This window comes from Scyliorhinus canicula, chromosome 3 (genome assembly GCF_902713615.1).
Source record: "Scyliorhinus canicula chromosome 3, sScyCan1.1, whole genome shotgun sequence".
In the NCBI taxonomy this organism is placed as follows: Eukaryota; Metazoa; Chordata; class Chondrichthyes; order Carcharhiniformes; family Scyliorhinidae; genus Scyliorhinus; species Scyliorhinus canicula.
In genome coordinates, this window is record NC_052148.1 from 133,258,191 (window position 1) to 133,281,615 (window position 23,425).

Genomic DNA, 23,425 nt, shown 5'->3' on the forward strand with positions numbered 1-23,425 from the left:
AGAATGCCCGCGTCTGTGGCCATGCATGTGCACGGTGACAACTTGTAGTGATTGCACCATACAACATGGCACCAGCCGTGCGCGGATCCGACCTGCCAAATACAGCCCCACTGGCCACCCCCTGGCCACCCCCCCACCAGTCCCTTTGCAGAAGCCCCCAGCCAGCAGTGCGGCTCCCGGTCGACTGTGGCGGTGCTGGACACATTCCGCAGCCACCATGCTAGGTTCCAGACCGCTCAGATCACACGTCAACCGCGTGGTCAGGAACTTGGCCCATCAGGGGTGGAGAATCGGGAAGGGCTTTCCGATGACGCGCCAACACCGTTCCAACGGCATACGACGCAATGACGTCATTTCGGAGGGGGCTGAGACTCAAAAACCAGCGCCCCCCATTTAGGCATCGGAAGGGATTCTCCGCACGATCACCGATTATGATATTGCCGTTGGGCAACGGAGAATCCCGTCCCCTGACTTTTGCCATAAAGAAAGCATTGGGCATATGTGCAATATATTGCTGGTGCATTCGTTGTGTTTAGTTCTTTATCCCCTCACCCCAAGCATTCCCATTCCCCCCCACACACAATTCTCGCCTTCCCATCTCGTGGTGAGGAAGGGTTGCAAAGGGAGTATCCATACAAAGGCCAATGATTTTTAAAAATTTACTCAAGGAATTAATAACCAAACCACTAACCTCCTTAATCAAGCTGTGGAATGTGCATTTGTTGTACATGCCTGAACAGTACCAGGGAAAACCATAATTTACCCACAAAACTCGACCGGATTACTTGCTAACCAATTAACATCTCTGTTCAACAAATGTACAGAACAATTTAGTATAAACATTGTCAAGCAACCGTGATAGTTGGATCAAACAGATCAACATGTGCTTTGGCCATCATCCGGTAGTGTTCACTATTCTCCTCAAGAATTCTTTCAACTGCAACAGATAAATATGTCAACCCTTTGCATTGCTGGCAATTTCTTTGCAGCAGTTTGATCAAATTATTTTGATACACCGCGTCAATTCTTTCTAACAAAAATGTGAAATTTAAACCTCAATATACATTTCAGAAACTTAAGCAATACCAACTTTAGGGGTAAAAGGAAAACTATTTTTGAAGTCCCTAAAGGTTAATAGAGCATCCTTAAAAATATTCCCTTTTGTGATTATTCTACATGTTACGCGGGCGTTCTTTGCTGTTGTTAACCCACTTGCAGCAAACTCACAACACCTGTGTCTGAAATGGCAAAATGTAGGGATCAGACTTTGAAGGAAAGATGAAGTAGTTGCTCAAAAGCTTGGTAAAACAGATGGGTTCGAAATAAATTCTTATAGGAGAGAGGGCATGTGGAGAGGCAAAGCAATCTAGGGAGAGAATTTCAGAGCATGAGGCATACATGGTGACTGTTCATGATGAAGCAAAGCAAAGGAAATGTACAAAAGGCCTGAGTCAAATAAAGGAGGTGTCAAGGGGATTGTAAAGTGGAGGAAGCTACTGGAAGAGACAGACATGATCATGAATAGACTCATATGAGCAGGAACACTGCACAGCATACTACGAGCTTGCCATTTGTCCTGTATTACATAGAATTTATAGCACAGAAATTGGCCCACTGGTCTATACGTGTATTTATAATCCGCACAAGCAAATATGAATCGATGTTGACAATGCTGAAAATCCTCATTGGTCCGTATAGTAAGACCCTTCATTTTTAGGCTCAGGGACCTGAGGGCTATTTTGCATTGGATGCACACTGTACATCTACATGATTATGATTATGATTAGGGGCAGCACGGTAGCATTGTGGATAGCACAATTGCTTCACAGCTCCAGGGTCCCAGGTTCGATTCCCGGCTTGGGTCACTGTCTGTGCGGAGTCTGCACATTCTACCCATGTGCGCATGGGTTTTCTCCGGGTGCTCCGGTTTCCTCCCACAGTTCAATGATGTGCAGGTGAGGTGGATTGGCCATGATAAATTGCCCTTAGTGTCCAAAATTGCCCTTAGTGTTGGGTGGGGTTACTGAGTTATGGGGATAGGGTGGAGGTGTGGGCTTGGGTAGGGTGCTCTATGAAAGAGCCGGTGCAGACTCGATGGGCCGAATGGCCTCCTGCACTGTAAATTCTATGAAATCTATGATCTGCCAGAATCCTTCACTAACTGTGTGTAAAGCTCCAGATTTTATCTAACAACTGCTTGCTTGTTGCTTAGAAGATCTGTTAATGCAGACTGAAGATGAAAAATGTAGTGGTAAGTGCAGTTTACAAATGTCACTGTGAGTGGAAGCTTTTCTCACTGACTATGAATGGATGAGTTTAAGCTTGTAGTTGGATGAGTTAGGAGTGCTGCCAACATGAATTATTGTTGATAAATAATAACTTGATTAACTTTTTCCTGAATTACTGCCTGGGGAACTGAATGAGAAGTGGTGTCTACTATACGTAGGGGCACAGTTATTATTACAAACTGTACATGTCAGGCTTGGCAATGATCCCAGCAGAGTTGAATAGTCTGTTGGCGCTGCCTATGTTGATGTGACACTGGCCATTTGCTGAGATGCTGCCGTGCCACGTTGCAAAGTATGGCATTTCACCACAGCTTTGAGGAGCCGAGCTGAGAACATTTTCACTTCCATTTATGCTAATGGACTGATTTATGCACAATGGCTGAATTATCATCATCATCATCATGTATGCTCTGCTGAAAGCAGGTCCTTTGCTAATTGTTTGTTGATGCTTCATTCTGAGCCATTTTCTTGGCAGCTTGATGGAATTATATGGAAGAAGATTGAGAGAGCAGCTAAAGAGAAGCTATTGAATTGACTGTGTAGTCACACATGTATTTGTACACCCAAAGTGAACTAATGGCTCTTCTAATTCTGGCCTCTTGTGCATCCCAGATATTCATCACTCCACCATTGTTGGCCGTGTCTTCAGTTGCTTAGGCCCTAAAGTCGGTAATTTTCTTCCTCACCTTTCTATCCCTTTACCTAATTTTTTCTCCTTTAAGATATTCCTTAAATCTTAACTCTGCTTTTGGTCATTTAACTTAACGTCTCCTTATATGGCTCAGTGTCATACTTTGTTTTATGATGCTCCTGTGAATGCCTTGGGATGTTTCATTATGTTAAAAGTGCTGCATAAATATAAGTTGTTGTAGTTGTGGTGAGCAGCCGAGATCTTGGGAGACTGGCCGACGTGCCTGCCTTCCTGCATTTATTTGTGTCCTGTGAGGCTTCCTATTTGATGCAAGTACAGAGTGGCAGTGACAATTGCTATTGTGCATTCACATGGCATTGGCGTAGTGATCTCAATGGAACGCAATGTTATGATGCCACAACTAGGAATCACTGTCAATTAAGTTGTTAGTAGAAAGCCCTATAATTTATGGTTCTCCGTGTGGGAGCTGAGGAATATCGGAGAAGCACCTTCTGTCAGGGATCAGGGCATATTAGCCGAAAATTCCATTAAAACAAAACTACTGCAAATTCTTGGTTGCCATGCTTCTCAAAGCAATGATTGATCTGTGATTAATTGCTGCTGTGAGACAGGCATTAAAGTCCTAACACGCTTTGGTTAATGCCTGCTTTGTGCACACATACTTACTGTAGACCTTATTAAAAGTAGAACACTTGGGATTTCGGGTCACCCTGCCAGTCCAGCATCTTTGAGTAAAGTATGGAGGGGGTTCCAAAAGAGGCCACAAAACAAAAGGAGCTGAGATCCAGCAAAATGTTTTTAACCATGATTATAAAACATATTTTATTCAGCGGGTGCCTTTAGTGAAGGTGAAGTGTGGCTCTCTCCACACGAGTTAACTCCATCCCGTTCAGTATTGTCAGCATCAGTACACTTTTTAATGAGAGTTCACAATCAATTCTGAGTTAGGAGAGGAGGGTTAACAAGGAAGTAAAATTATAACTGCCTTCTCATGTTTCTGTGCCAGTGTGTAAAAAAAAAACCACAACAAAAAGATTTGGGTACACCTAGACCCTGCCAAGATCAGGCACATCTTCTCTGTGGGTTTCTGAAGACAATGTGGCCTTTGTAAGTCTGAGACACGGGAGGGTTTGGTAATACAAGGAACTTGATGGTGCACAGTTTTTTCCTAATAACTGCTCACACAACAGCCTAAACTTTTGACTTTTTATCTGCTGAAAAAGAGTATTGATCTCTTTGTTTTTCTGTTGGTGACCTCAATACTCTGGATTATTACTTTCACAGTAAGGAATGCGCTGTCTTGATTTCACATTTGAATTTTTTTCAGTGACTATAATTATACACTTTGTGTCTGTTTAAAAGAAATGAAAAACGGCTTCATTTCTTTGGGTGAAATGGAGGAAAGGCCCAGTTAAAAATAAAAAGCCCAATTTAAAGGATGGTTGCATTTGTTCGGGGGCTGGGGGTTGGAGAAGTCAATTTTAAAAGCATCATGCAACCTAAAGGCTCCCTCTCCCTCAGCCATTTCTCCTCTCCTCTCAACATGGCTGCCTCATGTTTGAGTACAGTTTTATTGGCCATTAGTCTGATACCTTAACAGTTGGCTGTTTTTCACATGTTGAAACCAGTGCCTGCCAACAATTACTGGACTGATCACATGGGGCAAACACAATCCTACACCCTCCCTTGATATTTACACATGGAGTGCGTTCTAGCAGGAGTCACTAGATGGCTGTTAGGAAGAGGAACCGTCGCTGTTCATTTCCTCTCCCCACCCCATGGACACTGCTAAGGAAACGAGGTGGTAAGGTGAATATGAGGAGCGATTCCCTCTCTTGAGTGTCAAAAGTTTTTGGAATTCTCTACCCCAGAGAGACTGAGGGCCACGTCCGCCCAGCGACCGGAGAATCCCGCCCAAGGTCAAGGGAGTTCTCCATTGTACGCGGCTCGCCCGTGGCGTTCTTGCGGCGGACGTGGGGGGAAATCCAGTCCTGCGTCATTGATTATATGCGATAGACACATTGTGGAGTCAATTAAGGGTAATGCGGTGGAAATTTAGAGTTAAGGCCAGGGTTAGATCAATGGCGGAGCAGTCCTGAACCATCGGGCCTATTCCAGTTCCTATTGCTTATGTTCTTATGTAAATGACACCAACCCAAACTGACACATGCAGCTTAGCACAGGCTAGGAAACACATGTGATGCTGTAGTTGTCAGTATCGTAACTGATGTCATTCAGTTACAGCCAATCAATTCAGTCTGAATGAATAAATGCATTCTAATCATTTTTCTTTTATAAAAATGTAGAGCTTTTTAAAATTAATTCCCAAGATATGGGTAAGACTGGCTAGGCAAATATTTATTGCCCATCTTAGTTGCCCTTGAGAGAGAGTGGTGTTTCTCTGAAACCACTTCAGTCCATGTGGTGAAGATACTCTGACAGTGCTGTTAGGTAGGGAGTTCCAGGATTTTGGCTGATTGATGAAGAAGGAACAGTTGGCATACTGTGTGACTTGAGGGTGGGGGATCTATTGAAGGTAATGGTTCTCCAATGCACCTGCTTTTTCAGCCCTGTTCTTGAAGGTGGTTGAGGTCAGAGCTTTTGAAGATTCTTGCAGAGCAACCATTGTGACTTTGTGCAGTACACTCTGTAGCTAGAGCACACTGAAACTGGGTTGTGCTGCTGGTGTAGGGAGTGAGTATTTAAGGTGATGATGGGATGACAAGCAAGTGGACTGCTTTGTCTCATGATTCTTGAGTGTTAATGTAGCTTCACCCATTCAGGCGAAATGGGGAGTATTTCATCATACTTCTCCTGACTTTGCCGTGTAGGTGGTCGAAAGGTTTTCCGGGTCAGGAGGTAAGTCACTTAGCAGAATGCCTAGACTCAGACTTGTTCTAGTACCATGACATTTATGTGACAAGTTCAGTTCGATTTTTGGTAAATCACGATCAACCAGAATGCTGATGGTGGTTATACTATTGAATGGGGAGATGGTTATGCTGGAGGTGGTGATGTACCAGGCACTTATGTGTACAAATGCTACTTGTCATTGAATTTACTGCATGTGGGCATGAACTGCAATAGCTGTGTAATCATGATCAATTGCACCACAGAGATTGGGAGAAACAAAAAGCAAACAAATGGGAATGATGAATATCTGCTACAAACACTAAATGTTAGGGGAAATAGCAGGACAGGCTGCTTCTGTCAAAGCAACATGAACCAGTTGACATTTCAGATATAAATCTCCTTCACAACTGAAACATGTTTATAAGCAACAAGACAAGGGAAAGGAGGAAGGGGAAAAAAATCACCCCGTTATCACACACTCAAGAAAGGCCTGGGCTGGATTCTCCGTTTCAGGGACTATGTCCCCACGCCGTCATGAAATCTGTGGTCTTTTACACCAGAACAACTGGCGTCAGAAGGCCACAGATTCACAGCCCTGCAGGGGGCTAGCAGGCAGCTGTCATGGAGCTCCCGGCTCCAGCTGCTGATACGGCCCTCCCGCACTTCCGGGTCAGAGGGGGTGCATGCACATGGCGGCCGCCACGCTATGCAACATGACAGACTCAGACTGCGGACCTGGACCGCAGAAATACTGCCCCCGATCGGCCACGCGCCCGACCCGGACCCCCCGCACAATAAAGGCCTAGTCCCGTATGATGCCCCCCCCCCCTCCCCGCCCTACGATCGGCCTGCCCCCGACTATGGCAGCCGCGGGCTGAGTCCGCAGCCGCCTTGCGAGTATCCCGAATGGCAGGGCCACATTAGAGATACGATGTTGGGACTTCGACTGGTCGGAGGCGGGGAATAGCGGGCGGGCCTCAAGCAATGGCTGCAGGTGGTGGGTATGCGGCGAAGCTTACTCCTCGGGGGACGGAGAATTGTGTGTGAAACTAGATTCTCCGCCCCGGCGTCGAACGCGATTTCGGCGTTGGGGTGTGGAGAATCCAGCCCCTGATTTTGGCAATAGTACTTGATAAGTGATGGCAGAAAGATAGGTAGGAGTGTAGGTTGTGAAGAGGACATAGAAGTCTGCAAAGTGACATAGATAGGTTAAGTGAGTGGGCAAAAAATTGGCAGGTGGAGCATAATGTGGGAAAATGTGAACCTGTCCACTTTGACAGGATGAATAGAAAATGGGAGAGATTGTAGAGCTCAGCGGTACAGAAGGGCTGACCTAGTGTATGAATTACAAAATGTTAGCATGCAGGCACAGCAAGTGATTCTGAAGGCAAATGGAATATTGCCGTTTATTGCAAGGGGAGTGGAATATACATGTAGGGATGTTTGGCTACATCGCTTCTCGGCCTTTCGGTTAAAATCAAACATGAGATCAGGTATAATGCCTGGATCTGGTTCGTCTCTCTTGTGGAGACCATGAATTGGATTCAATTTGAATTGTTTTTTGGAGCAGACAAGGAGCTGGATCAGGGGTTTGCCCCTGTCCACTCTGAGCTTTGGCTTTGTAACTCTAATAAAGGAATAACAAAAATAGGGATGGTTGGCTACAGTTGAATAGGACATTGGTGAGACCACATTGAGAGCTGCAGATGCATGCACATGGCGGCCGCCACGTCATGCGCATGCATGCGCTGTGTACAGTTTTGATCTCCTTAATTAAGAAAGGATATGAATGCATTAGATGCAGTTCAGAGAAGGTTCACTTGACTGATTCCTGAGATAAAGGGGTAAGGGGTTATCTTCTGAGAAAAGGTTGGACAGATGGTCTGAATCCATTGGAATTTAGAACAATCAGAGATAATTGCATTAAAACATATAATAATCTGAATGAACTTGACAGAGTGAATGTTGAGAGGATATTTTCCCTTGTTGGGGATATGAGCTTAAAATTAAGGGGTCTCCTTTTTAAGACAGAGAAGAGAAGAATTTGTTTCTCTCAGAGGATTGTTATTTGTAGAATACTCCTACACAGAAACTTAGAAAGTAGGAGCATTCACCTCTCGAGCCTGCTCCACCATTCAGTATGATCATGGCTGATCCTCTATCTCAATGCCATACTCCCACAATCCCCATACCCGTTGAAGCCCTTAGAGACTGGAAATCTATCCATTTCCTTCTTAAATATATTCAGTGACTTGGCCTCCACACCTTTCCGTGGTAGAGAATTCCACAGGTTCAAAACCCCTGAGTGAAGATGTTTCTCCTCATTATTGGCCTAACTCTTATCCTAGGATTGTGAACTCTTGTTCTAGATTGTCTAGTCAGGAGAAACAACATCTCTTCTCCTAGTCTCTCCAGCCTTGTCAGAATTTTATACGTTTCAATGAGATCCCCTCTCGTTCTTCTAAATCTGAGTGAATACAGGCTTAATCAACCAAACCTCTTCTGCTGCGACAATCCTGCCATCCCAGGAATCAGTCAGGTGAACCTTCGGTGAATTTCTATAGCAAGTATATATTTTCTTAGGTAAGGGGACCAAAATTGCACACAATACTCCAGGTATGGTCTCACCAATGCTCTGTACAGCTGCAGTAAGACATCCTTGCGCTTGTAATCAAGTTCTCTTGCAACGAAGGCCAACATATCATTTGCCTTCTTAACTCTTTGCTGTACCTGCACCCTTGCTTGCAGTGACTAGTGGACAAAGACACCCAGGTCCCTTTGTACATCAACATTTCCAGATCTATCACCATTTAAATAATACTCTGCCATACTGTTTTTCTTGCTAAAGTGGAGAATTTCACATCTATCCACATTATATATCTGCCATGTATTTGCCCACTCACTCAAGTAGTCTAAATCACCTTGAAGTCTCATAACATCCTCTTTAGATTCCCACCAAAGTTTGTTGTCAGCAAACTTGAAAATATTACATCTTATTCAAATGTATATTGTGAATAGCTCGGCCCAAGCACTGATCTCTGTGGGATCCCTCTAGTCACCATCTACCACTTTGAAAAAGATCTATTTATTCCTACTCTGTTTCCCATCTGCTAACCAATCCTCAGTCCATGCCAATATATTATCCCCAATCCCATGTGCTTTTATTTTTCATACTAACCTCTTATGTGGGGCTTTATCAAAAGCTTTCTGAACATCCAAATATACCATATCCACTGGTTCTCCCTTATCTATTCTGCTAGCTACGTCCTCAAAAAACTCCTGCAGGTTTGTCAAACATGATTTCGTTTTCAAAAATCCATGTTGACTTTATCTAATCCCATTGATATGTTATCACATCCTTTATATTAGACTCTTGCATTTTCCCTACTACCGATGTTAGTCTAACCAATCTGTAATTACCTGTTTTCTCCTTTCCTCCGTTTTTAAATAACGGGTTACATTTACTACCTTCCAATCTGCTGGGACTATTCCGGAATTTACAAAATTTTGGAAAATGACAGCCAATGCACCCACTATTTTCATGGCTTTAGCACCCTGTGGTTATCAGGCCCTTGGATTTATTGGCTTTCATTCCATTAATTTCTCCAGCACTGTTTCTTCAGCAACACTAATTATTTCATAATAATAATCTTTATTAGTGTCACTTAGTGTCACAAGTAGGCTTACATTAATACTGCAATGAAGTTACTGTGAAAATCTCCTAGTCGCCACCCCCGGAGCCTGTTCGGGTACACAGAGGGAGAATTCAGAATGTCCAATTCATCTCACAAGCTCGTCTTTCGGGACTTGTGGGAGGAAACCAGAGGACTTGGAGGAAACCCACAAAGACACGGGGAGAACGTGCAGACCCGCACAGACAGTGACCCAAGCGGGAATTGAACCTGGGACCCTGGTGCTGTGAAGAAACAGTGCTAACTACTGTGCTACCACTGTTGCTCACAACCTCTCCTTTTCAACTCCTCTTTCTCACTAGACCCTTGGTACCCGAGCATTTTAGGGAAGTTATTTGTGTTTTTCTCGGTTAAGACAGAATTAAAGTTGTTAATTGCTCCACCATTTCTTTGTTCTCCATTATAAATCCTCCAGTTTCAGACAGCAAGGGACCTTCATTAGTCTTCACTAACCCGTTTCCTTTCACATACTTATGGAAACTTTTACAGTCTGCTTTCATGTTCTTTGCAAGTTTGCTCTTATGCTTTATTTCCCCCCTCTTAATCAATCTCTTGGTCCTCCTTTGCTGAATTCTGAACTAATTCCCAATCCTCAGGCTTGCTACCTTTTCCTGCAACTTTTGTTCAGAAAGCATTAACGTTCACCAATGCTTAAGTCGGAACTGGAGCTTTAGTTGATTTATTGACCACACTGATTGTTTGATAGACTGCCACACACACACATATATATATATATATATGTATGTATATAAAGGGGATACAAGTGGCACTGTGTGTTGGATGAGAAGTGATTGTAGAACAGAATAACGTTGGAATTGAAGAAGTCAAGACTTGCTTTCCAATTTTTATCACTGAGGCAGCATTGGAACTAAACAACTTTATTTAACACCTCTTTGGATCTAATACTGTCCTTAATTTATTTCATTAGCCATGGTAGGGCTGCTTTTCTTGTTATGTTTTTACACCAGACAGGGATTTATAACTGTTACAATGCATACATTAGTTCCTTAAATATCAGTAATTGCCTATCCACCATCATGCCTCTTAATGAAGTTCCCCAGTCTAAGACAACTCAAACCTCATATCTTTGTAGGTTCAATAGTTAAGATTTAAGACCTTAGTTTCAGATTGGACTATTTCACTTTCCATCCTAATGATTAATTAAATCATATTATTTTCACTGGTTCCTAAAGATCCGCCTTACAAGAAGATTATTAATTAACTTCTTCTCATTGCATAATACCTAATCTAGGATAGCATGTTCCCGTGTTGGTTCCTTAACAAACTGGTCTAAAACATTATTTTGTACACATTCCAGAGATTCATCCGTCACAGTATTATTGCTAATTTGGTTTGCTCAATCTGTATGTAAATTAAAGCCACCCATTATTACTGTAGCACCCTTGTTACATGCATCTCTGACTTCTTGTTTAAGGCCCATAGACAGCTCCAACTAATATTTTACATCCCTTGTTGCTTCTTAGTTCCACCCAGATTGATTCTACATCTAGATTTTCTGAGCCAGTATCCTCTTTCATTAATGTACTGATTTCATCTTTAATTAACAACTTCACCCTCTCTCCTTTTCCTTTATTCCTGTTATTCCAAAATATTGAGTATTCTTGGATATCCAGCTGCCAACCGTGGTCACCCTGGCACCGGTGGGGGGATGGGGGACACATACAAGCCTGCTGTCACATCCCGTTACGACAGAACAATAGAAACCCCTATCACTATTGCTCTCCTAACTCCTTTTTTCTCCCAATGCACAGACCTGGCTCTTGTTGCATTCCCCTGAGAAGTCACCTCTCCCAGCAGCATCCAAAATGGAAAACCTATTAGAGAGGAAGATGGGCCCAGGGGATTCCTGCACTATCTGTCTAATGCTCTTACTCTGTCTGGCGATCACCTATTCTCTTTCAACCTGCAATCGCTTTAACTGCAGCGTGACCACCTCACTGTATATGCTAACCATGAAGATCTCATCCTTGCGGATGCTCCACAGTGACGCCAGTCACAGCTACAACTTGGAAACATAAATTTCAAGTAGATGTTGCCAATTCCTTCACACCTGGTCACCGTGGGCACTAGAAGTGTCCCTGATTCCTCACATCGCAAAGAATGATCATTCCACATGGCCAAACAGCCCTGCTATGACTCACCCTTAAATTATTCCCTTTATTTTTACTTCCCCTATGTGTATTAATATATATTAAAGACAGTAGAATACTCACCAGGTCCTACTTACCAAGGCTGCCACTCATCTTTCTGAGGAAAAGGGGGGGGGGGAGGCGGGGAACATACGAGCTGCTGTCACAATGAGTTGATAAGGATCAACTCATTCCCTCTTCACTGAAACTCCCTCAGTCACCAAACTCCAATTTGAGCATTATACTCTATAGAATCCCTTCAGTGCAGAAGGAGGCTATACAGCCCATGGAGTCTGCACCGGCCCTCTGAAAAAGCACCCGATCGAGGCACACTCCACCACTCTATCACCGTAAACAGACCAAACCTTTGGACACCGAGGGGCAATTTAGCATGGAAAATCCGCCTAACCTGCACATCATTGGACTATAGGAAGAAACCGGAGCATCCAGAGAAAACCCACGTAGACATGGGGAGAATGTACAAACTCCACACAGGCAGTCACCTAAGGTTGGAATCGAACCTAGGTCCCTGGCGCTGTAAGGCAGCAGTACCAACCACTCTGCCACCATGCCGCCCCTACTGCAGCCCAGTGCTGCACTCCAGTGCAGTACCCTTCTCTAAAGAGTAATTTAGGCTGTCATTGAATATTTTTAAGGCTGGTAGATAGCTTCTTGATTAATGGGGCTGGGGCCAGAAGTTATAGGTGGTAGAGAGGAAAGTAGTGTTGAGGCCATAATCAGATCTATCAAAAGGTTGAACATGCTCGAGGGGTTGAATGACCTACTTCTGCTCCTAATTCATATGTTCCTAAACATGATAGAAAATCAGCATTCTCTTTCACCCCTATTTTGTTTCAATGCCCCTGAAACTGAGAGGAAAATGAGGTGCAATACTTGAGCATTCATTGGGACAGTGTGGAAGGCCAAATACAGAGAGCTCAGAATAGAAATTGGCCAGAGAATTGAAGTAGCAAGCACCTTGATCACCAAATCTGTAATGCAAGATCCCAGGGTCTGTCCCTGGCTTGTAATGAGGTAGCAGATCTCAATCAGGGATACCTTTATGAAAACCAGAGGGGAGCATCTCTGGGTCTGGGATGGGGAATATTGGTCGAGATTTCACTTCATTGCTATACATTGCCTTCTGCAAGAAAGATGTGATCAGATGAGCACAGAATTGGGTTCAGCTGTGATGTTCTCTCTCCTTTGATGTATTGAGGGGTACAACAGATTGGAAGGCTGGCTTTTAATTTCTGATGCACATGCTCCGGCCAACTGAAGGGATAATATAGTGAAATGAATTCAGGCAGTTTCCAGCTAGTTCCTTGAAGAAATGACTCCATAAAATCAGACTGCTCAAAATGCTGTTCTCAGCAGCTTTGACAAAGTCATCCAGACTTGAAGCGTTAGCGTCCTTCTCTTTCTACAGATGTTGTCAGACCTGCAAAGATTATCCAGTATTTTGTGTTTTTGCTCAAAATGCAGCACTAATTACCACAAAAATTATGACATGCAACACAGGATGATCAGAAAATTCCTCCAATTAATTATTGGGAAGATCGAAGCCATTGGGCGGGATTCTCTGTTGCCCGACTCCGATATTGTAATCAGCGATTGGGCGGAGAATGGGCTCCGATGCCCAAGTCAGGGCTGGTCAGCCATACACTGCACCCCCCCCCCCCCCAAATGGCGTCATCGCGTTGTGCGGTACGTGCTGTTGCAACAGCATTGGCATATCATTGGAAGGCCATCCTGTGATGCTCCATCCTCGATTGGCCAAGTTCCCGACCATGCGGGACACGTGATCTCAGCAGTTGGGAACCTAGCATGGTGGCTGTGGACTGTGTCCAGCGCCGCCACACTCAGCCGGGATACGTGCAGCTGACCGTGGGGGGCTTCCGCGAGGGCTGGGGGACTAGTTGGGGGTACCCAGGGGGTGACCTGTGGGGTCGTGGATGGCGGGTTGGGTCCGCGCACGGCCTGCGCCATGTTTTACGCTGCGATTGCTGCAGGTCATTGGCATGCGCATGCGCGGACAGGGACCCTTCGTTTTGGCTGCCGAAGCTGGGAGTTTCACCAGGCGCCGCTACTAGCCCCTTACTGGTCCCGAAATCGATGAGGGTTCGGCACCGATTTTGGCGTCGTAAAATGCCTGCGCATTCTCCATTCTAGCGGCATTTAGCCACTGAAACGGAGAATCCAGCCCACTGCTTTCAAACTCCACCTCAAACTCCATAGCTTAGTTACTGACTCCATCCTTCTCCATGGCAACAGACTGAGCTTAAATCAGTCTGTTAGAAACCTTGATGTCTCATCTGATTCCAAGGTGAGTTTCGAACCTCATATTCATGCTGTCTCTCAGACCACGGGCGGGATTCCCCCGCAACTGGCCGGATGGCCCGAAGCCAGCGCCAAGAGCGGCGCAAACCACTCCGGCGATGAGCCAACCAGAAGGTGCGGAATCCTCCGCACTTCCGGGGGCTAGGCCAGTGGCAGAGGGGTTGGCGCCGCACCAACCGGCGCCGAAGGGCCGGCGTTAGTTGGCGCATGCGCAGAACCGACGGCCATGGCGGAGCCCAACAGAGGCCGGCGCAGAGGGAAAGAGTGCCCCCACGGCACAGGCCCGCCCGCAGATTGGTGGGCCCTGATTGCGGGCCAGGCCACTGTGGGGGATCCCCCTGCACCCCCCCGAGGACTCACCAAGCCGGCCTACAAGCCAGGTCTCGCCATGATGGACCATATCCATTTCACGCCGGTGGGACTGGCCAGGAAACGCTCGGCCCATCGGGGCCTATAGAATTGCTGGGGAGGGCCGCTGCCAATGGCCACCGACCTGCACGGCATGATCCCCGCCCCCGCCCGAAAACCAGTGTCGGAGAATTCGGCAGCCAGTGTTGGAGTGGCGGGGCGAGATTCACGCCGCTCCCCCCCGGGGATTCTCTGACCCAGCGGGGGGTCGGAGAATCCCACCCCACTTATGTTCACCTCCATAACCTATCCTGACTTCACCCATACCTCAGTTCATCTACTGCTGAAATGCTACTGCATGTCTTTGTTACCTATACAACTATTCTAACACACACTCCTTGCTGATCTCCTCCATTCTAACCACCATAAACTTCTATTCTCCATGCATGTCTTAATTCTCAGCAAATCATGTTCCTGTATCACCCGTATTTGCTGACCTATATTGGCTTCTAGTGAAGAAACATCTTGATTTTAAATATCCTCATTTTCAAATCCCTTCATGACCTTCTCCCTCTTTATCTATGTTATCTTTTCCAACCCCACAATCCTCCTGGATGTCTGCATTCCTCTGATTTAAGCCTTTTGCGTTTTCCCAATTTCAATCACACCAACTATGGTGGCTATGCCTTCTGTTGCCTAGGCCTAATCTCTGGAATTCCCGTCCTACATGTCTCTGGCTCTGTACCTCGTTTTCCTTCTGTGAGACACTACTTAAAACCTACCTCGTTGACCAAATCTTTGGTTATCTGATCTAATACCTTTTTGTGTGGCAGTGTGTCGTACCTTGCTCTATAATGCTCCAGTGAAGCACTTTGGGATGTTTCATGGCGTTAAAGTATAAGTTTTTGTTATTGTAAAGCAATAAATTTCCATCAAGAAGTTGATATGAAAGTTCTGCACTGGTGCTGTAGTGATGCACATAATGTTTAGTTCTATGGATCCTTTTAATTCAGTAAAGGCAGGACTCAATTAACGTTAAGAGTTCATTGAAAAGGATGCTGTAACCTATTTAATTTAGAACATAGAACATTACAGCGCAGTACAGGCCCTTCGGCCCTCGATGTTGCGCCGACCTGTGAAACCCCTCTAAAGCCCATCTACACTATTCCCTTATCATCCATATGCCTATACAATGACCATTTGAATGCGTTTAGTGTTGGCGAGTCCACTACTGTTGCAGGCAGGGCATTCCACGCCCTTACTACTCTCTGAGTAAAGAATCTACCTCTGACATCTGTCCTATATCTATCTCCCCTCAATTTAAAGCTATGTCCCCTCGTGCTGGACATCACCATCCGAGGAAAAAGGCTCTCAATGTCCACCCTATCTAATCCTCTGATCATTTTGTATGCCTCAATTAAGTCACCTCTTAACCTTCTTCTCTCTAACGAAAACAGCCTCAAGTCCTTCAACCTTTCCTCGTAAGATCTTCCCTCCATACCAGGCAACATCCTTGTAAATCTCCTCTGTACCCTTTCCAATGCTTCCACAATGCGGCCGCACCAGAGTTTTGTACAACTGAAACATGACCTCATGGCTCCGAAACTCAATTCCTCTACCAATAAAAGCTAACACACCGTAAGAAATGCCTTCTTAACAACCCTCTCAACCTGGGTGGCAACTTTCAGGGATCTATGGACATGGACACCGAGATCTCTCTGCTCGTCCACACTGCCAAGAATCTTACCATTAGCCCAGTGTTCTATCTTCCTGTTATTCCTTCCAAAATGAATCACCTCACACTTTTCTGCATTAAACTCCATTTGCCATCTGTCAGCCCAGCTCTGCAGCTTATCTATGTCCCTCTGTAACTTGTAACATCCTTCTGCACTGTCCACATCTCCACCGACTTTAGTGTCATCTGCAAATTTACTCACCCATCCTTCTACGTCCTCCTCCAGGTCATTTATAAAAATGACAAACAGCAGCGGCCCCAAAACAGATCCTTGTGGTACACCACTAGTAACTAGTAACTAGGAATTGAGATTTGGCTGACATTTTCCCACTACATTGAAATCATGATGAGTCAAACTCAGATGACACAAAATTCCGGTTATGTTGGAGTTGTGAACAATTCCCACCAGAAAAATAGCAAATCCCATTGAACACAACCCATGATAAACTTAAATTTTGCACTGGTTACTCTGGACTGGCCAAACTTGTATTGGTTTGTTATATGACTATGCCATCCAATCTGAGCAGAGCTAGACTACACAAGAGTGCAAAATCACGGCCCGCTGGGCTAGCTATCATTTGACTTTGGGCGGCATGGTGACACAGTGGTTAGTATTGCTGCCTCACAGCTCCAGAGACCCGAGTTCAATTCCCGCCTTGGGTCACTGCCTGTGTGGAGTTTGTACGTTCTCCCCGTGTCTGGGTGGGTTTCCTCCGGGTGCTCCTGTTTCCTCCCACAGTCAAAGATGTGCAGGTTAGGTGAATTGGCCATTCTAAATTGACCCTGAGTGTCCAAAAGGTTAAGTGGGGTTGCTGGGTTATGGGTATAGGGTGGAGGCGTGGGCTTAAGTAGGGTGTTCTTTCCAGGGGCCATTGCAGACTCGATGGGCCAAATGGCCTCCTTCTGTACAATAAGTTCTATGAAATCTCCCTGTGAAAAGGATGTGCAGAGCCTGTAAGTATGGTTAAACCTGTGATGAAGTTAAAAGTGTTGTCGATTGGAGAGAAGGTGAAGTTAATACATCGAGTGGAAATCCAAAGCACAAAGTAGAAAGTGGACATTGCAAAGGAGTGGGAGATTTCACTTTAAAGTTTGCTCACCATTATGAAACACAGGGCAAACTTCTTGGGACAGTTCAACAAACAGCCATTCTCTCCAGCAAGGAAGAAGATGAGAATGCCTGCATATTCCAACATTGAAGAAACTCTACTAATGTGGTTCAAGGTAGCCCAAGCAGAAAGCATGACTTTCTTCATTCCAATCCTGCAGGAAAGCAGAGTTGCCCTGGCAAAGAAGCTATGCCACATGGAGTTCACCTGTACCAATGGGATCCATTGTGACCATTACGCACCCATGGTGATGGAGATTGCTTGATGCTGGAACAGAACACAAATACTTGAAAACTGATCTATTCTTTGACAAACATATAATGATTGCATCCGTAATTAAAGAAATTAAATGACGCTAGATGCCAGACCTCTCTTTAAGTTCCTTCCAATCAATTTGTTTCTACACTAGTTTGATGGGCTGATACGCCCAATGTGCGATCTGCAGACTCTGCCACATGTGGGGCAAGTAGTGTTTGAAGGGTTGGGAAGATGAGTTGTTTGGAGATCTGTGTGCCCCTTATGATGCCTCGACTTGCCCTCTGCATGGTCCTGATGAAGGTTTTCAATGTATTTGGTGTCAAATGGCTTTATGCTAGTTTGTGTCTTTCAAATTGCAATCAACTTTTTCTTCTTCCTTTAAATTTAACTTCAGTTATCTGCAAGCTCCATTAATCACCTGACAACACCGCTGTCACATTTCTCAGTCTTTCAATTCATATTCTCTTTTCAGCCTCTTCAGGTCACATTCATATATAGTCCTTTGCTTTCCAACACCTTCAATATCTTTGATATTAAATAAGCCAAGAATGGTCAGCACGGTAGCACAAGTGGATAGCACTGTGGCTTCACAGCGCCAGGGACCCAGGTTCGATTCTCCGCTGGGTCACTGTCTGTGCGGAGTCTGCACGTGTCTACGTGGGCTTCCCACGTGTCTGTGTGGATTTCCCACGAGTTCTCCCCGTGTCTGCGTGGGTTTCCTCCGGGTGCTTCGGTTTCCTCCGACAGTCCAAAGTCTTGCAGGTTAGGTGGATTGGCCATGATAAATTGCCCTTAGTGACCAAAAAGGTTAGGAGGGGTTATTGGGTTACGGGGACAGGGTGGAAGTGAGGGCTTAAGTGGGTCGGTGCAGACTCGATGGGCCGAATGGCCTCCTTCTGCACTGTATGGTCTATGAAAATAAGTTGTGACGAGGCTATGAAAGTGTTATCTTCAGCTACTGAACCTATCCTTTCCCTCCATAAGATCTACCACCCACCTTTAATGAGCAATAGAGCATTTCAACTTCAGAACACATGAATTTAAATTATAAAGCAAATTTGTTTTGTAAAAAATTAACAAGAAAATAACTAGTGGTGGCCTAAAATACACAAATACACCTGCAGGTATTGGGGAAATATTTGCTTGTGTCGCACCACTTCAAGTGGCACTAAACTGATAGTGTTGATTCCACAGGGGCAATCAACGCTTTGGGCCTTTATCTGTGAGGCCCACCCGGTGTTCCTCAATGATCGATGAAGAATGCTGTGTGAGTCACACAGATAATGGTCCCACGGTGCTGATTGCCCTGGGGAATCAGTGTAATTCTGCATGAACAGATTTCTCCCCAAAAAAATGATATAGTCCTGAAGAAGGCAATTCAGCCCATCAGAGCTGTACTGCCTCTTTGAAATAGTCCCATTCCTGTCCTCTCTTCCCATTGCCTTGCAAATATTTACTTTCCAGTATTTATTCTAGCTTGAAAGTTATTTTAAAATATGCTTCCACCACTCTTTCAGAACTGCGTTGTAGATCGTAACAAGTTACTGTGTAATTTGATTTCCCCTCACGGTTTTGTGGGTCCTTCCTCTGGTTCTTTTGTGAATCACCTTACATCTGTGTCCTCTGGCTTTTGACTTTTCTGCCACTGTGAACAGTAGGCTGGATTCTCTGGTCCCTCAGCCACGTGATTTTGGGCAGCACGGGGATCACTGGCGGCAGGATTCTTTACTCCCGCCGCTTGTCAATGGGATTGCCCAGTGAAGCTGCCCCTCACCGCTGGGAAACCCATTGGTGGGGGTGTGCTGCCAGTGGGGATATAGAATCCCACCCGCCGGAGAATTCCGGCCACTTTCTCCTTATGTACTGAATCAAAATCCTTCATGAATTTGAAGTATCTTCCATGAACGTTTCTGCTCGAAGAACAATCCCAGTTTCTGTAGACTCTCCAATATAACTGAAGTATTCCATCTCTGGTATCAATCCAGAAAATTCCCTTTGCCCCCTCTCTAAGGCCTTGACATCCTTCCCAACGTATGGTGCACTCATTTGGGCACAATACTCTAGCTGCTGTTGACATTTCTTTTGGCAGCAAAAGTGTTTTGTAAAGGTTTCGCAGAACTGCCTTGCATTTGTACTCAATGGCACTGTTTATTCGGCTAAAAATCCTGTATGCCTTTTAAGCAGACTTCTCAACTTATTCTATCACCTACAGACACAAATGTACATGCATCTAGGTGTTGCTGTTCCTGCACCCCCTTCAAAATTGTATCATTTATTTTTAATGTCTCTCCTCAGTCTTCCCAGCAAATTGAATATTTTCACACGTTCTGCATTAAATTTTATCTGCTGTGTCTATCAACTTCATCACTCTTGGAGACTGGTTCAATACATTTCCAAGTTTCATGTCATCTGCAGACTTTAAAATGATGTCTTGTATACCAAGTCCAGGTTATTAATATATCTCAGAAAGAACAGTGGTCCCACCATTGACCTCTGGGGGGGACACTACTACACACTTCCCTCCATATAAATAGCCATTCATTGCTACTCTCTGATGACTGCTTCTTATCCTATTACATATCCACAAAACCACAGCCCATTTAATCTCATGCCGTTCAATTTTCTGATCAAATCAATTTTGTGGCACCTTATTAAATACTTTTGAAAGTCCATATACACATCAACCGCATGACCTCCATCGACCCTAAACAATATTTCATCAATCAAGTTAGTTAAACATGATTAGTTAAACAAACTCATGCTGGTTTATATTTATTAATCCATATTTTTCTAAGCGGCAATTATTTTTGTCCTGGATTATTGTCGCACCCCACCACCAACATTAGGCTGACTGGCCTAAAGTTGTTGGATAATTTCCTTTCACTGTCTTTGAAAAGGGATATAATATTCACAACCGTCCAATACTCTGACCATGCCTAAGCTAGATTGGAAAATTGTGGCAGATCTTGAGAAACTGTCATCCTTATTTCATTCATGAACCAATTGTGGCAGCTCAAGGCAATATCAGGTAGACGGTAGTAAGAAAGAATGAAAATTTTATTGGTAAGTTATGTAAAGGCACAGAGTCTTTACACAGGCGTTAACACTCTGCCTCCCGGGTTCATGCTGACCAGAACTCCGCTCCCCGGGCCCTGCGTTTTTTCTCATTGGTTGGGGTTTGCGTGCTCCCACTCGATAGGCCCCAAGCCAGTCACATGGACCACGAGGGCATGCTCCTTAAAGGGGCCATGCCACCAAACCAATGATGCATCCCATTTAGACCGGGTGACTTGTCTGCTTGAAGTGTTACAAATTTACAAATTTTTTAAGTGCACCCTCTTTATCTGTTTTTGTCCTATCCAATTCCTCTACTACCTCCTCTGCATAAATATTATATATATAATATATATGTCTGTTTATAAATGATTTGGGGCTCCCTTTTACATTAACAACTAATCTAATCTCATGCATTCCCTTTGCCCTTATTTCATTTTCATGTTCTCCTCTTATGGAGACATACGGCTCCTTTTTCTGTTTGATTTTAATCTCACTATCTTTAGTCATCCAAGAAGCTTCAACTTTTGATGCCCTTCCTTTCCATATAATAACAACATGTTTAGTCTGTAGCCAAATCAGCTTGCATTCAAATAGCATCTTTAAATAATAAACTATACCAAGGCGCTCCACAGAAGCATTGTAAAACAAAATATGACACGTAGCAACTTAAGAAGATAGTAGGGCAGATGGTCAAAAGGTTGGTCAACAAGGTAGGTTTTATTGAAAATCTTAAAGGAGAAAAGAGACATTGAAGGTGCACAGTTTTAGAGAGAGAACTCCAGAGCTTAGAATCTAGGCTGCTGAAGACATGGCAACAAATTGTCGAGCGATTAAAATTAGGGATGTTCAAGAGGCCAGAGTTTGATGTTTCTGAAGGTTATGGAGTAACAAGAGGTGACAGAGATTGAGAGGGCTGAGGCCATGATGGCATTTGAAAACAAGAGTGAGAATTTTTAAATAAAGATGTTGCCTAAATGGAAGCCAGTGTAGGTCAACAAGGACATGGGTGATAGGAGAATGGAACTTGGTGCAAGTAAGGACTTATGCAATAGGGTTTTGGATGATTTCAAGTTTACAGAGGAAAGAATGTGGAGACCAGCCAGGAGTGTTTTGGACTAGTCAAGTCTCGAGGTGGCAAAGGTATGGCTGAGAGTTTCAGTAGCAGATGAGCTGAGGCAGGGATGGAGTAATGCATTGTTACAGAATTGAGAAGTGGCAGGATTAGTAATGGCATGGAGATTGTGGTTGGAGGTTCATTCCAAAGTTCATACCAACAATCTGACTCAATTCCTGATATTTTCCACGTAGAGGAATGGAATTAATGGCTAAGGGTTGGAGTTTGTATTGGGAGGAAATGTAACGGCTTTAGTCTTCCTGGTATTTAATTGGAAAAAGTTTCTGCTCAACTCATACTGGATGGCACGGAAGAAGTTTTCATTTAGAGACCCTGAAAGAGAGTTTGTGGTGCATGGAGCTGGGTGTCGTCAGTGTATCTGCAAAAACTGATGCTGTGTTTTTAGATGATCTCACCAAGGGACAATATGTAAATGAGAAATAGGAAGGGGCCAACAAGAGGTAAGGATGCAGGAACGGAAAAATAAGCCATTGGAGGCGCTTCTCTGATTACAATTAGATAGAAAAAAGGAACTAGGCGAGTGCCACACTAACTCAGATGTGCGATGATGGACAGGAGTTAGAGAAGGATGGTGCATTTAACCGTGTCAAAAGCTGAAGACAGGTCAAGAGGATGAGGAGGAGTACTTCACTTTATCATTGGTGAGTTTGATAAAAGCTGTTGTGGTACAGTGGCTTCGGCAGAAATCTGACTGGAAGAGTTCAAACATAGAGTTCTGGGAAGAACTTTGGAGAGGAAATGGAAGTTGCAGATTGGTTGGTAGTTGAAGGAGGGGGGGTGGCAGGAACTGTTTTTTTTGAGGGAACAGTTGATAATAGCAGATTTGAGGGGGAGAGGAAAAGCACCTGAAGAGAGAGAACAGTCAACAATATCAGCTAACGTGCAAGCCAGGAAACGACGTCGGGTGGACAGCATTTTCGTGCATATAGAGTCAAGGGTGGATCTCATGGACAAAATTTGCCTGGAGAGGGAGAAATAGCAGAGCTCAGGCCTGCTCTGGGAAAGGTGGCTGGAACTTTAGCGGATATTTGGCACGGTGAGCTAGAGTAAGGGGGAAAGTAGCAGAGGCAGCTGATCGAACAGTCTCAATCTATTGGCAAAGAAGTCCATTAGCTCTTCACACATGTCTTTTAATATTTGTTCAAGGAATGTGGGGAGACTGGCAAGGCCGACCCTACCTGCCCTCAGGAGGTTAGTGGCGAGTGCTTGAACAGTTTATGCAGTGTAAATATACTCAAAAGTGTTGTTGAAAAGGGCATTCTACGATTTGGACCCAGCAAGAATAAAGGAACATTATGGCCAGGACTCTCCAATCCCGAGCCGGGTCGGAGAATCGTCGGGGGAGCGCGAGAATCGCGCCGTGCCGCTCCGACGCCGGGCCGCCGATTCTCCGTCGATCGGAGAATCAGAGCCAATCGAGCCCGCAAGGTTGCCGCCGCGCCGGTCGGGGGCCGTTGAAAGCGGCACGCGCAGCGATTCTCCGCGCTCGACGGGCCGAGTGCCCGCCGAGTTCCGCCAAGACCCGCTGGCGTGGGTTGCGTATGGTCCTATCTGGTGGGACCTCTGAGTTCTAGCTGCGGGGGCCGTCCTGGTGGGAAGGCGGGGGGAATCTGACTCTGGGGGGGCCACTACGGTGGCCAGGCCCTCGATCGGGCCTACCGATCAGCGGGCAGACTAATTCCGGGGGGGGGGGGGGGGCGCTATATTCCTCCGTGCCGGGCCCTTGTAGGGCTCCACCATATTGCCCAGAGCCGGCGCGGTGATGGCAACCCGCGCACATGCGCAGACCCGCGCTGGCCGTGGCGTGC

The 23,425-nt window shown here is 45.0% G+C and overlaps 1 protein-coding gene across 8 annotated transcripts in view; it reads left to right on the plus strand.

Annotated features, from left to right (window-relative positions):
* Positions 1-23,425, plus strand: part of rbm47 (RNA binding motif protein 47) — a 273,757-nt gene that overhangs the window by 64,417 nt on the left and 185,915 nt on the right. The window contains exon 1 of one of the 8 annotated variants that reach the window (XM_038791349.1): positions 22,236-22,258. The exons of the other annotated variants lie outside the window; for them this stretch is intronic. The gene's annotated coding sequence lies outside the window, so the exon portion shown is untranslated. Of the gene's footprint in view, positions 1-22,235; positions 22,259-23,425 lie in introns of those variants that run through there. 8 annotated transcript variants of the gene reach the window in all.